The sequence below is a fragment of the Penaeus chinensis genome, chromosome 16 (genome assembly GCF_019202785.1).
Source record: "Penaeus chinensis breed Huanghai No. 1 chromosome 16, ASM1920278v2, whole genome shotgun sequence".
NCBI classification, from domain to species: Eukaryota; Metazoa; Arthropoda; class Malacostraca; order Decapoda; family Penaeidae; genus Penaeus; species Penaeus chinensis.
Genome location: NC_061834.1, coordinates 19,812,490 through 19,824,989, shown reverse-complemented (window position 1 = coordinate 19,824,989; position 12,500 = coordinate 19,812,490). Strand labels below are relative to the sequence as shown.

Below are 12,500 nucleotides of genomic sequence, written 5' to 3'. Positions count from 1 at the left end.
TATATATATATATATATATATATATATATATATATATTTATATATATATATATATATATATATATATATATATATATATATATGTCTATATATGTGCCACTATCTCTTAATCTATCTTTCTCTTACTTTCCTGTTTCCCCTTTCAATTTATTTTATTTTTTCTCTTTCTCTTTCTGGTTCCCTTTCCATTTGCTCTGTCTCTCCTTCTTCTCCTTCTCCTTCTTCTTGCTCCCCCTTTCCCTCTCCCTCTCCCTCTCCCTCTCCCTCTCCCTCTCCCTCTCCCTCTCCCTCTCTCTATCCCTCTCCCTCTCTCTCTCCCTCTCTCTCTCCCTCTCCCTCTCCCTCTCTCTATCCCTCTCCCTTTCCCTCTATTTCCCATCCTCCCCCTCTTTCCCTCTTTCCATCTTTCCCTCTCTCGCTTTCGCTCTTTTTTCTGTCCTTCATTTGCCTCCTCTCTCTTTCCCTTTCTTTCCCTCTTTCCCTTCTTTTCCCTATTCCTCTCGCTCTTATCTCTCTCTTTCACTCTCCTCCTCTCTCCTTCTCCCTTCTTCTCCCGCCTTCACTTCCCATGTCTCTCCTTCTCCCTATTCCTCTCCCAATCACATTGCTTTTCACCCCTCCTCTCTCCTTCTTCCTCCTTCTCCTTCTCTCTCCTTCCCTCTCGAGCTCTCTCCTCCCTCCTTCACTCTCTACCTCTCTCCTTCTTCTCTCCCCTTACTTTCTCGCTCCTTCTCCCTCCTTCACTCTCTAACTCTCTCCTTCTTCTCCCCCTACTTTCTCCCTCCCTCCCTCCTCCCTCCTTCACTCTCCACCTCTCTCCTTCTTCTCCCCCTTTTTCTCAAGGACTCCAGACGACGTCCTCCAGCATGCCAAGGAGCTCATTCTTGTCCTTGTTGAATTAGACCTGCTTCGAGAGGTCATTGTCCGTCTCAAAAGAAATTGAAAATACGGAAATCGGGGAATGTGTGAGTGGTATTCAAGATATTTCTGGGAAAACAATCATTTATTTTTCATTTTTGTATGTGTCTCGAGAGGGAATAGGGGAGGTTATTTTTTTTTTTTCAAGGGTGTGGTACAGAACAGAGAGATAAATTTGAAGAATGAAAGAGAGAAAAATAAGATGATTTTTAAAAAATTGAAAAATCGAAGAAGGAGAGAGAATGAGATCGCGTATTTGTCTTCCTTCTTGCTAATGGGGCAAGGTCGCTCCTCGCAAGGGCCGTTGAAGGAGGTGACGAGAAGCTTATACGTTATTCAAGACATCGAGTTGACATTCAGCTTTAAAGGCAGGTCTGCGCCCCGCCTAGCTCTGGAGAGGCCGATAATACACGGTGAAGAATACGCGCGTGTGGAAAATAGGGTTTCGTAAATGGCCTTAATGTGGTTTCTTTTTTTAAGGTACTCGTTTACGTGAAAAAAAGGTTTGTGTGTGTGTGTGTGTGTGTGTGTGTGTGTGTGCATGTGGGTGTGTGTGCGTGTGCGTGTGTGTGCGTGTGTGTGTGTGTGTGTGTGTGTGTGTGTGTGTGTGTGTGTGTGTGTGTGTGTGTGTGTGTGTGTGTGTATACATATATATATATACGTTTTTATTGTTTGTATAGTGTTATTTGTCTTTGGCCAACTTTTTAAAAGATTTCTGACGTGGGTGTTGATCATTTAACTTAAGAAAACCTTCAATAAATAGTGCAACTTTCATGATGTTTATATTTCAAAATGAATGGAGAGTTATCAATGCATGATCAATAAAAAATATAATGATAATAAAAGGCAGAAAAATAGAATAAGTAAGAAAAATAATGAAGACGGTGACTACTACTAAAAAGAATGATAATTATGATAATAAAACTAAATGTATAATGATAAAGTTGATGATATTGAAAATGATGAGGAGGACAATGATGATAATAATAATGATAATAATAAAAAAATGATGATAAAAATAAAAATAACAATAATAATAATAATGATAATAATGATAATAATAATAACGATCATGATGTGATGGAGATGATAACAATAATGAAATAATATACTTTCAAAAATAATAATGATAATAATAGTATAAGCAGCAGTAGTATTGATAATGAAATAATAATAATGATAATAATAATAATAATAACAATGATGAATATTATTATTAGTTATTATTATTATAATTATTATTATTATTATTACTGTTGTTATTATTATAATTATTATTATTATTATTATTATTGTTATTATTATCATTATCTTCATAGTAACAATAACAATGATAATAATAACAATAATAGTAATGATAATAATGATAGCAGTAATAAAAATATAATGATAATAATCATCATCATCATAACAAACTAATGGTTCCGAAGTCTTACCAGAAGATTCATGGTCCTCTATTGTTTATCATTAGGGTGGAAAAGCCTTTTAAAAGGGGCGTAAGGGGCGTGGGAGGGAGACGAGCATCCATAAGGAGAGGGAAGCTTTGGTGCTGTGGTGTGTAGGGGAACTTCCGTGAGTAGTGGGGAGATTTCGACAGCGGCGGGGAAACTTTGATGAGGTTGGGGGAACTTTGCCATGTGGTCGGGGGGGGGGGGAGGGGAGGGGGGGGGTAGGTGGGGATTTTGCTGAGGTGGCGAGGGAGAAGTAGGGGAAATTCTGGTGTGTGTAGGGAAGGGGGGGACTTTGATTTCTGTTTGGGGGATTTTTGATGAGGTGGAGTGAAGGGGAGTTTTGTTAAGCAGGGAAGTCGACGGGAGGAAATAGCGCAAGGACACATCAGCAGGAAAATTACAGTTGAAAAAGAGAGAAAAAAACATAAGGAGAAAGAGAGATAATAAGAGGGGAGAGAGGGAGGGGGCTAGAGAGAGAGATGGAAAAAAGTAAGAGAGACGGAGAGAAACAAACAAGAAAAAAATAAATAAACATCAAATGTACTCCGCTTTTGCTCAGACGACAACACCTCTATTAAAAACAAGGAAAAAAAATCCCGCGCACCGAATCAGACAAAAAAAAAAAAAAAGCAACAAACATTGACACATCGAAGAACAGGTCGATGGTGCGAGAACAAGAAAATCACAAAAGAAAAACAACAACAACAAATCTTTCCTTCTCGACAGACAGAAAGAAGGAAGGTTAGCAAGAGATCGCCGACGAAAGCACCAGAGGAAATGGCGGAAGCGGAGAGGTAATCTATATGATAATTCACCGGATCGGGAAAACCGACTCGAGTGAAATGCTTGTCGGCTTTACAGGTGGGGGAGAGGTGAGAAGGGGGGGGGGGAGTAGGAGAGGGAGGGGGAGGTGAGAAAGGGGGGGAAGAAGGAGGAGGAGGGAGAGTAGGAGAGGGAGAGGGAGGTGAGAGGGTAGGTGAGAAGTGGAAACGAAGGGGAAGGGGAGAAGGGGATGGGGAAGATGAGAAGGGGAAGGGAGGGGTTTGGAGGGGAAGGGAACGGGGAGGTGAGAAGAGGATGGGAGTGGGAAGGGAAAGAGAAGGTGAGATGGGGGTTAGGGAGGTTAGAAGGGTGTGGGGTGGAAGGGGAAAGGAGAGGTCGGAAGGGGGAGGGGATGAAAAGGGGGTACCGGAAGGTAGGAACGGGAAGCGAGAGAATGGAAGGAGGAGGGGGAGGGAGAGAGAAAGAGGAAGGGGGGGGGTGAGAAGGGGGTAGGGAGAGCTTAAAGGGAAGCGGGAGGTGAGATGAGGGGAGAGAGAGGAAGGGGAAACGGAGGTGAGAAGAGGGTGATTATGAGAGGAGGGTGGGGCGGGTGTGAGGAAGGGATGGGATAGATTGGAGAGGATGAAATGGGAAGGGGCTGGCAGTGAGGGGATGGAAGAGGGGAAGGGAATAATGGGAAGGGGGAAGGTATGGGTAAGAGGGGAGGGGTGGGACGAGGGATGAAGAGAAATAGAGAGAGAAGGAGGCATGGGGGAGGACGGAGAGAATAGTGGCAGGGGCAGGGAAGGGGAGGGGAGGGGAGGGGAGAAAGTGGGGGAGGGAAGTTGATTGGACACCCGAGATCTGTTAGCGGCAGGTTGTCTTGGAAGACGAAAATAATGATCAGAATAAAAAGCGAAGAAAGAAGGAGGCGAAGGAAAAGAAACGCGAGGGAGTGACATAGACAAATAGAAAAGAAGACAGTAATGTGTCTTTACTATGTTGATCAATTTAAACAGCAGCAGTAAATGTCTTATTACGAATTACTACATTTACAAAATAAGAAGCCTACACGCAGCTAATACCCTCTGCCAGCTGTCTCTTCCTCAATTAATTGCAAATGACATTTTAATCGAGAGCGGAAGCTTACATCAGCTGAGATTCAGGGGAAAAAATCAAAGGGTATTATGCTTTTGCAGCAGTGGAAATTACGTCATAAATTATATGAACTCATTGCAGTACTGAGAAAGACCTGGAGTTAGGTCATTTCTTTCCACTTAATCCTAATTCTCTCCTTTTGTCTATTTTCAAAAGAAAGAAAGAAAGAATAATTATGATTGTTCAGTGCATGAGTGTGTTTTTTCTTCTTGAAATGAATGCCAATAGATTTTTTTTATAGTTTTTAATGGGTAATATCATTTTTTGTTAAGCCAAAGAGATTATTTTTTATGTCTGATATAAACTGTTGTTCGGGAAGGATTTATATGATGGATATTTTTCAATTTATTTAATGATGATGACGAGGAACGTGGATAACGAGTATTTAATCTCCTTAAGAGTTATATAATGTACAAATTGTTGCTAGACTGTTATTATAGAAAAATAAGGTGAGAGAGACAGACAGACAGACAGATGGTAAGAGGCAGACACACACACCCGCACTCACACACGCACATACACACATACACACACATACACACACATACACTCACATACACACACATACACACACATACACACACGCGCGCGCACGCGCACACACACACACACACACACACACACACACACACACACACACACACACACACACACACACACACACACACACACACACACAAACACACACACAAACACACACACAAATATATATATATATATATATATATATATATATTCTTTCTTTCTTTCTTTCTTTCTTTCTTTCTTTCTTGCTTTTTGTGTGGTTATGTATTTATGCATGAATGTATACATACACGCATACAAATACATACGTACATACATATATGCATAAATGTATACATACATACATACATACATACATACATACATACATACATACATATATACATACATTTTCATCTATAGCAACATCCATAACTATAGTAATACACACAAGCAGAAGAAATGTGCAATTATTACTGATTGAAATAGTATTAGCCATTTTACACATACACATTCTCAGTTCAAAATGAAAGTCCACAAACTTTGATGTATTTGCTTTTTTGTTTTGTTTTGTTTTTGTGGAAAACAGCTTGACTAAGTTTTTTTTTGTTTTCTTTTCTTTCCCGAAAAGTTATTTTTATCGAAAAAGAAGCATTTCCTGGCAGCTTCCATTTGGGAAATGGGATAAAAAAAATATATTTTTAGTGCTTATGGAAGTCAAAACAGTTTCAAACAAAAAATTATTGTTTATTTTCTGTATCTATGCTGTTACCTGTTTATCCATTAATGTATTAATTAGTTTGTTTGTTAATTTCTTTGTTTGAAAAGGGGAGAGAGAGAGAGAGAGAGAGAGAGAGGAAGAGAGAGACGTTGACAGACACGTAGAGAGAGAGAGAGAGAGAGAGAGAGAGAGAGAGAGAGAGAGAGAGAGAGAGAGAGAGAGAGAGAGAGAGAGAAGGGGGGGATAGGGGGAGGGTGAGAGCAGTTTACACAATATTTTAGTGTTATGTCAGATTTGCGCTAGGAAAAAAATATATTCATATATTTTCCCGGCGTTATTGTTATATATATATATATTGAACCTTTAAATAACTGAAACGCATGTAGCGGTACCGGGTGGAAAATACTAAGAAAACACGCGATATTGACGTTTATTACATATTGACGTTTAGCCGTGTTTTGTAAAGCGACATACGGCTTGTGTTCTTTTCGAGAGAGTTTGCATTGTGTTATATGATTGTGTGTGTGTGTGTGTGTGTGTGGGTGTGTGTGTGTGCGTGTGTTCACGTGCGTGCGTTCGTGTGTGTTTGGGTGTGTGTGTGTGTGTGTGTGTGTGTGTGTGTGTGTGTGTGTGTGTGTGGTTGTGTGTGTGTGTGTGTCTGAATGAGTTTGAGTTGTGTTCGTAGGCGTATTCATTAAGGACCGTATCACTTCCATTTTCTTGACCATTAGAGTTCACAAGGCAAGCGAGAGCCAAGTGACAAGCTGTGACAGTGTGCTGACATTCTTACCAGCATGTTAAAGCTGAACGCGTTAGCGAAGGAGGAGGAAGGGAGTGCCAACGAAAGAAAGTGACAAATCCAAAACGAAAACGGAAACAAAACAGAGAGAAAAGTAAAAAGATGTATATAAAAAAAAAAAATGAAATGCGACATATGTCCTTAGCGTCTTGTTCCTCTTCCTGTCCTTAATTCGGAGAAAGTAAACTGAAGAAGGCCGGCAGTTGATGGCAATTAGCGAGGGAAAGTACAGCGATCGAAGAGGAAGATTATCACTAACAATAAAGACTTGAATTGAGAAAGACCTCAAATGAGACGTCGGCCTAAATATTATCGGCCCAGACCTAAAAATAAGACCGGCCCAAATATTATCGGCCCAGACCTGAAATAAGACTTCGGCCCAAATATCTGCGGCCCAAAGACCTCAAACAAGACTCCGGCCCAATCTTGTGCCGTTTTCCGCGCGGAGAACTGTTGGCAACAGAGGTGAGGGTTGGATTCCGCGCTTGGCTGGCCATGCAGGCGGAGTGGATAAGTGGGAGGGAAGATGACGAAGAATGGGAGGAAAAGAGAAAAGAAGAGAAAGTGGACAGACAGAGGCAGAGAGAGAAAGAGGGGAAGGGGGGCATAGATAGACACAGAGACAGACAGAGATAGATGAGAGCCAAAAGCTGAAAGAGGAAAAGGTGGGAAGCGAGAGAGAAAGAGAAGATTGGGTGAAACGAGAGAGGAGGGAGAGAGGGTGGCGCAGGGGATGAGAAAGGATTGGCTTGATAATACAGCGATTATGTAATATGAAAGTGGAAGGAAAATACCAAAAGCGGCCCTGAAAGAAGGGAGTGAGGAGGAGATAAAACAACCCCAAAAAAAATCAGGCTAGTCCATGGAGAGAGAAAGAATAAAAAAAGAAAAACTATAAATAAATAACAACTAGGAAGCGAGCTATAAAAGCGAGTTTTCAGACGAACCTGGAAACGTAAAAGAATTCCCATTCGTTTCCAAGTGTTTCTTGAAGTGTGAACATCTTGCTGTTACGAGACTTCTTGCAATGACAATATCTTTCAGCTGAAAACGTGTGCATCCATTCGTTCAGAAAGTCGGTAAGAGCTGATATTGAATGAACAGTCAACGCTGAACAAGCTGTGCGATAGAGATTGATTGAATGAAGGAGATTGGCTGGACGAAACCTCACTCCTTCGCACTGGTATGAAGTGGGGCTGATGGTCGTGATAGCTTTTAGGGTCATAGTTTGGATTTTATTGATGAAACGGGAGTGAATTTGTTCTGCTGAGTTCTGCATTTCCTGAGATTTGTAGATAGATGGTGGACGGTGTTTTAGTTGAAGAAAATAACTAGTATAATGGAACGATTAAGGGGGAAATAAGATGGCCGGTAAGGCTTATACTTAACGATAATGGCTAGGAGCATCACCGCGTGAAGCACGGTAAACGGCCGAACATCGTGATGCGCATTATAGGCCAAACTGCGCCATTTCGCCTCGTGATGATGCGGTACAAAAACGAAGCAAGGTTTCCAAGACCGTTTGTTTAGTCCGGCAGAGCGGCCCTTTCCTCTTAAGACATTTTTATCATATCGCCTTTTAGAGAATTAAAAATGATACAAATTAAAGAGCTTAAAGAGTTAGAGAACCCTTCTGTTATTCGTACTGAATACGGCTGTACAAGCTACGCCGGTTTAAAAGAGTTTTAGAGAACCATTCTGCTATCTTTACTGTACATGTTACGCCGGTCTCTCCCTCGCGCGGGATCTGCCGTCCGCAGCGATCGACTAAGCTTTGGCATTACCATAATCCCCATTTCATATTGGACAAATGAAATCACCGACTCTACAGCTGCCGGCCAATCCCCCTCCTGCATCGGTGTAAGCGAGTAATCAGCTTAACACGAGCTTAATGTATACCATACGCGGTGCTGTATGCGGCTCGTTACTCGCGCAGAAGTTAGCGTCACTCTGTGGTATACATGGGGTGAATGAGACAGGGGAACTAGAGGTTAGATGGGAGGATGAAGGAAGAGAGGGAGGAGGAAAGAAGGAGGTGGATGAGGGAGAGAGGAGAGAAGGAGGTTAGATGGGAGGATGAAGGAAGAGAGGGAGATGGATGGGGAATAGAAGGAAAAGGGAAGGAGAGAGTAAGATAAAGGAATGGGAGGGAAGAAGGGAGATCAAGGAGGAGAATGTAAAGTGAGGGAGGGAGGTAAACGAAAGAGAAGAATGCAATAGATAGAGCCAAGGATAAGACAGATAAGAAATGAAAAGGGAGAGACTGAAAGACACGAAAGCGGCAGAGATACAGCGTCAGATAAATTGCAAAAGAAAAATAACCTATTCACGGCGGGCAACAACGCTACTCCAGTGTACTCCAATCCCGTCCTGGTTCCATTGTAGTACTCCTGGCCTCACCCAAACCACTTCACACTTCACAGAGGCCACAAGGAAGAGCGGGTCGTGATGCTAATCCCTTTACTCCAGCGAAACAGGGAGATCAACCCCCCTCCCCCCCCCCCCATCCTCTCCTTTGAACTCCTGCTTTCCCTTATCTCTTCGTGTTTTTTTTTCTCTCTCTCTCTCTCTCTCTCTCTCTCTCTCTCTCTCTCTCTCTCCATTATCCTTGAGTCTGTCTTTCTTTCTTTTTTATGTGATATGTTATCCTTGTCCATTTCTCTTGTGGCGTCATTTCTTCATCTTTCTTGTCGTCTTCTTCCTTTTGACTTTGTTTCGTATAGTCACTTCATCCTCGCCCCTTTGCTCTTCTTTCCCCTCTTGTCTATCCCTTCTTGTCTCGCTTTATCCTATCCTCGTCATCTCCCCTTTCGCATGTCATTTTCTTCATCACGACCTAATTTCAACCAGTTATCCCCTTACTAAGCCCTAGCCAACCCCCTCGGCCTTTGACCTATCCCTTACCCCCCTGCCTCACCCCTATGCCCCCTCCCCACTCTGCCTTGTAGTCCGCTTGCCCTGAAGACGAGAGAGCGAATGTGCGTTCATAACTTTGCAATCGAGGAGACAGTCTAGATTGAGGTGTCATCCGAGATCACTCTTCTGTAAGGTAATTCTGTATCAAAGTCGTTTCATTTCAAGGTCACTCTAGAAAAAGTTTAAGGTCTTTTGATTGCAAGGTCATTCCAGATCAAGGTCGTTTCACTACAAAGTCATTTCATTGCAAACGTCATTCTAGACAAGGTCGTCTCACCGCAAGGTCATTCTAGATCAATGTTCTGCCGTTGCAAGGTCATTCAATCTTTCTGAAGGTCGTTTCCCACCACAGCCCCCCCCCCCCCGGTCACCCTCTCTTTAAAGCCATTTCCTGTCAAGTGATTCCCTCTTATGGGCAGTTCCTATAACTATCATGCCCCCATCAGACAGTTCTCTATGAAATTAGTTATTCCCCATCAAAATAATTTACCCTTAATTACTCATGACATCATTAAACGCCCATTGTGCGGATTTAGATATTATGAGAAAGAATATAATTAAAAGACGTGAGTGGGTAGACGGAGAAGGAATAAGGATGATAATGATAATGGCCATTATCCCTAATGATGATGATTATGAAGCTCATTACCCAAGAAGACGCTGATGGACTTCTCCCATCTTTTTTCTCTCCCTCCCTTCCTCCCTCCCTCCCTCCCTCCCTCCCTCCCTCCCTCATTTCCTCATTCCCTCCCTCCCCCTCCCTCCTTCCCTCTCTCTCCCTCCCTCTCTCTCTTTCTCTCTCTCTTTTCCTCTCTCCCTCTCCCCCTTTCTCCCTCCCTCCCTCTCTGTAAGTGTGTGTATCTCTCTCTCTCTCTCTCTCTCTCTCTCTCTCTCTCTCTCTCTCTCTCTCTCTCTCTCTCTCTCTCTCTCTCTCTCTCTCTCTCTCTCTCTCTCTCATCTATCTCTACATATATATATATATATATATATTATATATATATATATGTCTCAGTCTCCCACTATCTATTTCTGCCCATGTTCTATCTATCTATCTATTTATCTTTCTATCTCTATCTATCTCCCCATCCTCAATCCTTGCTACCCCCTTTCTTTCCCAGGGAATACGGCGGGTGGTTATATTTCATTTACATAATTAAGGAGATATTATCATAATGTTATGGGGAATCGATGAATGGGATATATCAGGGATTCGGGATCTACTTATGAGGGTTATGAGTGTATGAGGGGGGGGAGGGGGTGTCTGTGCGTGTGTGTGTGTGTGTGTGTGTGTGTGTGTGTGTGTGTGTGTGTGTGTGATTGAGTGTGAGTATGTGTGTGGGGTGGTTGTGTGTGTGTGTGTGTGTGTGTGTGTGTGTGTATGTGTGTGTGTTTGTGAGTGTGCACATACACACGCCTTTCCTTTATTCACCTCAGCCGTTATCCTCCACAAGTACATTTTAATGACATAAAAGCTCGCATAAACGTGCACTGAGTACGTAATCATGTCATATCGTGAGAGATCTACGAAAGAGGGAAAGAGAGAGATGATTAATGAAAGAGAGAGAGAGAGAAGATAACAAACTAAAGAAAATGTGAATGGAAGAGAGATAAATAAAGGAATTATGAACCAAGGATAAACATGATTCTGCGAAGGGAATGGAAAAGGGAAAGGGAATATGGGAAAAACTAGAAAAAGGAAAGATAAGTAGAAGACAAAGAGAGGAAGAGAGGAAAATGATCAGTCTGACGAGTAAAGAGAAGGAGGGATAAAGAGGAGTAAAAAGGTGAAAGGGAAAATAGTCATTACTTTGAAAAAGAAAAGAAGGAAAATGTACAAGAAGAAAAATACAAAAAAAGGAAAGAGAAGAAGCGAGAAAAGTTTTTACTTCGAGAAAAGGAGAAGGAAGGAAAATGCGATTACTTCGAACCGCAAGAACTAGGGCAGGGGGGTGGAGGGGGAAGGGGCAGGGGGAGTGAAGGGGGAAGGGGCAGGGGGAGTGAAGGGGGAAGGGGAAGGGGGGTAAAGAGGGGAAGGGGCAGGGGAGTGAGAAGGGGGAAGGGGCAAGGGGGGAGTGAAGGGGGAAGGGGCAGGGGGAGTGAAGGGGGAAGGGGCAGGGGGAGTGAAGGGGGAAGGGGCAGGGGGAGTGAAGGGGGAAGGGGGCAGGGGGAGTGAAGGGGGAAGGGGCAGGGGGGAGTGAAGGGGGAAGGGGCAGGGGGAGTGAAGGGGGGAAGGGGCAGGGGGAGTGAAGGGGGAAGGGGCAGGGGAGTGAAGGGGGAAGGGGCAGGGGGGGAGTGAAGGGGGAAGGGGCAGGGGGGAGTGAAGGGGGAAGGGGCAGAGGGGGGGGGAGTGAAGCGGGAAGGGCAGGGGGAGTGCAGGTGTGCACGGGGGAGAGGGGCAGGGGGAGATGCATGGGGGAAGGGGCAGGGGGGAGATGAAGGGGGAAGGGGGCCAGGGGGAGTGAAGGGGGAAGGGCAGGGGGAGTGAAGGGGTAGGCAAGGGGCCGGGGGGAGTGAAGGGGGAAGGGCGAGGGGGAGTGAAGGGGGAAGGGGCAGGGGGAGTGAAGGGGGAAAGGGGCAGGGGGAGTGAAGGGGTGAAGGGGGGAAGGGGGAGTGAAGGGGGAAGGGGCAGGGGGAGTGAAGGGGGAAGGGGCAGGGGGAGTGAAGGGGGAAGGGGAAGGGGGGTAAAGAGGGGAAGGGGTAGGGGGAGTGAAGAGGGGAATGAAGGGGGAAGGGGATGGGGCAGGGGGAGTGAAAGGGGAAGGGGCAGGGGGAGTGAAGAGGGAAGGGGCAGGGAGCGTTTCCTCTCACCTGCTATCATAATAAATAAGAAGGATAAGGGAATATGGGAAAAACTAGAAAAAGGAAAGATAAGTAGAAGACAAAGAGAGGAAGAGAGGAAAATGATCAGTCTGACGAGTAAAGAGAAGGAGGGATAAAGAGGAGTAAAAAGGTGAAAGGGAAAATAGTCATTACTTTGAAAAAGAAAAGAAGGAAAATGTACAAGAAGAAAAATACAAAAAAAGGAAAGAGAAGAAGCGAGAAAAGTTTTTACTTCGAGAAAAGGAGAAGGAAGGAAAATGCGATTACTTCGAACCGCAAGAACTAGGGCAGGGGGGGTGGAGGGGGAAGGGGCAGGGGGAGTGAAGGGGGGAAGGGGCAGGGGGAGTGAAGGGGGAAGGGGCAGGGGGAGTGAAGGGGGGAAGGGGCAGGGGGAGTGAAGGGGGAAGGGGCAGGGGGAGTGAAGGGGGAAGGGGCAGGGGGAGTGAAGGGG

The 12,500-nt window shown here is 44.2% G+C and overlaps 1 protein-coding gene across 7 annotated transcripts in view; it reads left to right on the top strand.

The window, feature by feature from the left end:
* Window positions 1–12,500, top strand: part of LOC125033350 (protein unc-13 homolog A-like) — a 422,716-nt gene that overhangs the window by 377,636 nt on the left and 32,580 nt on the right. The gene's annotated exons all lie outside the window — the stretch shown is intronic.